Source organism: Leucoraja erinacea, unplaced genomic scaffold, assembly GCF_028641065.1.
Source record: "Leucoraja erinacea ecotype New England unplaced genomic scaffold, Leri_hhj_1 Leri_1226S, whole genome shotgun sequence".
Classification (NCBI taxonomy): domain Eukaryota; kingdom Metazoa; phylum Chordata; class Chondrichthyes; order Rajiformes; family Rajidae; genus Leucoraja; species Leucoraja erinaceus.
Genome location: NW_026575480.1, coordinates 25,589 through 30,806, shown reverse-complemented (window position 1 = coordinate 30,806; position 5,218 = coordinate 25,589).

Below are 5,218 nucleotides of genomic sequence, written 5' to 3'. Positions count from 1 at the left end.
GACCCGACTCGCAGTGTTATCCTAAGATCTTATGGCAGAGCTATAGGATCTTTAGTGTAATTCTGTTAGTTCATACTTGTTAATTCTTGTCAAGAATAAAATTTCACTCTGGTAATTGTCTTTTTTAATGTTTTTTAAATAATTTATTTTTAAATGGTTCATAAGCAGTGTTTGAGTTGATTTTGTAGTAACCGGAACCTACCCGACCCGACCCGACCCGACTCGCAGGGAAATCAACGTTGCGGGGGAACAGTTTTTGTGTGTGATATAGGGTTAGATTCGTAATACTGTTAGTTCATAATTCTGTTAATTCTTGTTAAAGAATAAAATGTTTATAAATTTTGACTGGTAATTTTCTTTTTTAATGATTTTTAATTCATTTCTTTTTAAATGGCTCATATGCTGTGTTTGAATTGATTTTGTATTACACTTGCACTCTGTAATTCATTCATCTAATCACATTAATGTAATCACACTGTTCACAATTGCAGTATTTGGGAAAATAATAGCAATGTGAAGATTCCAGTTGCTCTAGCCCTGGAATGTTACTTAATGTTTTTGTGCTTATTTTCTATTTTCTATGGAGTTGTTTCTCCACAAATAAAAATGGGTCTGGTCTTCCCAATAGCCAGAGAGTAGAATGAGATCTGCCTGTAATGGTGGGGTTATCTAATTGAAGAATTTCACAAAATTAAATGTGTTTTGAGCAAAATTTACAAAAGATGTATAACTTAAGCATGGTTTTATTCCATGAGCATACAACTGACTAGATTGTGCTAGAAAGAACACACATACATGAATGTGATATAGATGTATATAATCATATAACACACACAATTATATTTCTTCTGATTTTTATATCCAATGATGAACTTTATTTCGGACTAGACAAGGGACATTAAATAAGAAACATTGTAAACCTCCCCGCAACTTCACACACACTAGGCCCTATCCCACCCATCAACTACCCCCTCCTATGTTGCTGTTGTCCCTTAACCCACCAGCCCCCACATCTCTCCCCATGCTCTCTGCACCCCTGCCCCTACCCCACCTCTCTCCCAAAGATCTTATAGCGGAGCTCCGGAGCGGAGGCGGAAGCAAAGATCCGATCTTTGGCCGGAAGCATGATGGCGGAACAAGATGACGGAGGCTGGTTGCTAAACTGGGTCCTATAATCACCCATGAATCTGCCCAAGACGGTACTACGTGTTTTGCGTAGTAGGCCATCTTGCTCCGCTAAAACATCTTTGCTGCCGCCCTTCTTAAAGAGTGGGATAACATTAGCTATCCTCCGATCCACAGAACTGATCCTGAATCTGTAGAACATTGGAAAATGATCACCAATGCGTCCACGATTTCAAGAGCCACTTCCTTAAGCACCCTGGGAAGCAGACCATTTGGCCCTCGGGATTTATCAGCCCTCAGCCCCATCAGTCTACCCAACACCATTTCCTGCATAATGTAAATCTCCTTCACTTCCTCCGCCATCCTAGATCCTCTGGCCACGTACATCAGGGAGATTGGATCCGTCTGCACAAGGGAGAACAAAAACAAAGTACCTGTTCAACCCATCTGCCATTTCCTTGTTCCCCATAATAAATTCATCCATTTCCATCGTCAACGGTCCAACTTTGGCCTTAACTAGTTTTTTCCTCATCACATACCTAAAAAAAGGTTTTAATATCCTCCTTTATATTCTTGGCTAGTTTGCCTTCGACTGATCTTTTCTCCCCGTATTGCCATTTTTGTTATCTTCTGATGCTCTTTAAAAGTTACCCGATCCTCTGGCTTCCCTCTTGCCTTTGCTATGTTCTCTTTCTTCTCTTTTTTATTTTTATACTCTCCCTGACTTTGCTTGTCAGCCACGGTCGCCCTTTACTCCCCTTGGAATCTTTCTTCCTCTTTGGAGTGAACCGATCCTGCACATTTGGTATTATTCCCAGAAATACCTGCCACTATCATTTCTGCTTGGGTATCTTTCCAGTCAACTTTCGCCAACTGCTCCCTCATGGCTCCATAGCCCCATTTGCTCAACTGTAATACCGGCACCTCCGATTTACCCTTCTCCCTCTCAAATTGTAGAATGAAACTTATCATATTATGGTCACTACCTCCTAATGGCTCCTTTACCTCGAATTCCCTTATAAAATCATTGCACAACACGAAATCCAGAATTGCCTTCTCCTTGGTAGTCTCCAGTACAAGTTGCTCTAAGAATCCATCACGGAGGCACTACACAAAATCGCGTTCTTGGTGTCCAGTACCAATCTGATTTTCCCAGTCCACCTGCATGTTGAAATCGCCCATAACAACCATAGCATTACCTTGGCTACATGCCAATTTTCATTCTTCATTCAACCTGCACCCTATGGCCAGGTTTGGGGGCTTGCAGATAACTCCCATTAGGGTCTTTTTACCCTTATAATTCCTCAGTTCTATCCATACTGACTGATTCTATATCACCACTCCCAAGGGACTGAATTACATTCTTCACCAACAGAACTACCCGACCCCATCTGCCGACCTGTCTGTTTTTTAGGACCTATGCCCTTGAATATTCACTTCCCAGTCCTGGTCCTCTTGCAGTCTTTGTAAATCCCACGGCATCACACTGGCCAATTTCTAACTGAGCCTCAAGCTCGTCCATTTTATTTTTCACACTTTGCACAGTCATTTACAATTCTTTCACTTCCACTACACTATTGGCCCTGACCTTGCTCTCTTATCCCTTTTCGAACTTTCCTTCCCATTAATTCGGGATTCTTTTGTAACTTTTCCTGCATTTCCTTCCCCTTTAACTACATCTTTATACTTCCAGTATGACAATTCCCCCACTATTTAGTTTAAACCCACACGTGTAGCCCCTGCCAACTTGCCTGAAGAATGTCGTTCCACCTCCAGCTAAGGTGCAACCCGTCCCTTTTGTACAGGTCACCTCACCCCCCCCCTCCAGGCACCGAATCCCCAGCCAGCGCGCCCGCCCCGCCCGCCCTGATCCACCGGAGCCTCTCACCGTGTCCGGCCCGGCCCGGCCCGGGTCCTCACTCACTCACTAACTTTTGGCTTTTGGTATGTTAGCCTTTATAAATCAGAGCATTGAGTATAGAAGCTGGGATGTAATGTTAAAATTGTACAAGGCATTGGTGAGGCCAAATCTGGAGTATGGTGTACAATTTTGGTCGCCAAATTATAGGAAGGATGTTAACAAAATAGAGAGAGTACAGAGGAGATTTAATAGAATGTTGCCTGGGTTTCAGCAACTAAGTTACAGAGAAAGGTTGAACAAGTTAGGGCTTTATTCTTTGGAGCGCAGAAGGTTAAGGGGGGACCTGATATAGAGTCTTTAAAATGATGAGAGGGATAGACATATGAGTTGATGTGGACAAGCTTTTCCCTTAGAGAATAGGGAAGATTCAAACAAGAGGACATGACTTCAGAATTAAGGGACAGAAGTTTAGGGGTAATATGAGGGGGAACATCTTTACGCAAAGAGTGGTGGCGGTGTGGAATGAGCTCCCAGTGGAAGTGGTGGAGGCAGGTTCATTGGTATCATTTAAAAATAAATTGGATAGGCATATGGATGAGAAGGGAATGGAGGGTTATGGTACGAGTGCAGGCAGGTGGGACTAAGGGGAAAAATATTTGTTCGGCATGGACTTGTAGGGCCGAGATGGCCTGTTTCCGTGCTGTAATTGTTATATGGTTTATATGGTTAACTCACGGCTCATCCCGCCCGCCCGCTGCCCGTTGCCCCGGAGACAGAGAGAGAGCAAAAATCTTAGAGCAGAGCAAGATGGGCTACTCCTGCGAAATATAATGCGCTGACGTGTAGTAGCTACGGAGGGGATCCTGGGCATTTTTCCCCGCCCATTTTAGTAACCAGAGCCTACCTGACCCGACTCGCAGTGTAATCAATGTTGCGGGGCAACAGTTCGTGTGTGTGATATAGGGTTAGATTCATAATTCTGTCAGTTCAAACTTCTTGTCAAGAATAAAATTTGACTCTGGTAATTGTCTTTTTTTAATGTTTTTTAAATCATTCATTTTTAAATGGCTCACAAGCAGTGTTTGAGTTTATTTACGTAACCGGAACCGACCCGACTCGCAGGGTAATTGACATTGCGGGGGAAGTTTTTGTGTGTGATTATAGGGTGATTTCACGAAAGGTCACTGGATCATAGATCCTCACCCCACGTGACCGCAAAATCCAACTGGGGTACAAGCGTCACTTCCGGTACATGTTATTGATGCTGAAAACGCGAACTTTCACATCCGTTAAAAACCGCGAAAACGGCCCGTTTTTGAGCTGTAAATAACTGTGCCAGTCGGGGTGACCGTGAGGCACAATTATCTTACTTTACTGTCCAGAAGATAGATAAAAATGAAGGTAAATACAAGAGGAAGCTGAAGGGGCAACAACAGCGGAAGTGGTTAGCGGACATTCGTCGTGGAGATATAAAGATCGAAAATATCGGGAATTATCGCGTTTGCTCGCTGCATTTCATCAAAAGTAAGGCATTATTGACGTTTTATCTTATTCATTTGTTATATGAAAAGTTGTAAAAGTGAAAAATTTTCAGCATCAATAACATGTACCGGAAGTGACGCTTGTACCCCAGTTGGATTTTGCGGTCACGTGGGTGAGGATCTATGATCCAGTGACCTTTCGTGAAATCACCCTATAGGGTTAAATTCATAATTCTGTTTGTTCATAATTCTGTTAATTCTTTTTAAAGAGTAAAATGTTTATAAACACACATACATGAATGTGATATAAAGGTATATAATCATATAACACACACAATTATATTTCTTCTGATCCAATGATGAACTTTATTTCAGACTAGACAAGGGACATTAAATAAGAAACATTGTAAACCTCCCCGCAACTTCACACACACTAGGCCTTATCCCACCCATCAACTCTCCCCCCCTCCCCCGGCACTCCCTTGCCTGCCCCCACACTACAATGTCTCCCTCCCTCCTATGCCCCTCTCCCCTGCTGCCCCGGGCCGCTCACACCACCCCTTCTCCCCGGGCCCCATACTCCCTCTCCCCAGGCCCCACACCCCCTCTACCCGGGCCCCCACACTCCCTCTCCCCAGGCCCCCACACCCACCACCTCTCCCCAGGCCCCCACAACTCCCCCTCCCCGGGCCCCACACCCCCTCTACCCGGGCCCCCACACACCCCCGATATCCCCCCGGGCCCCCACACT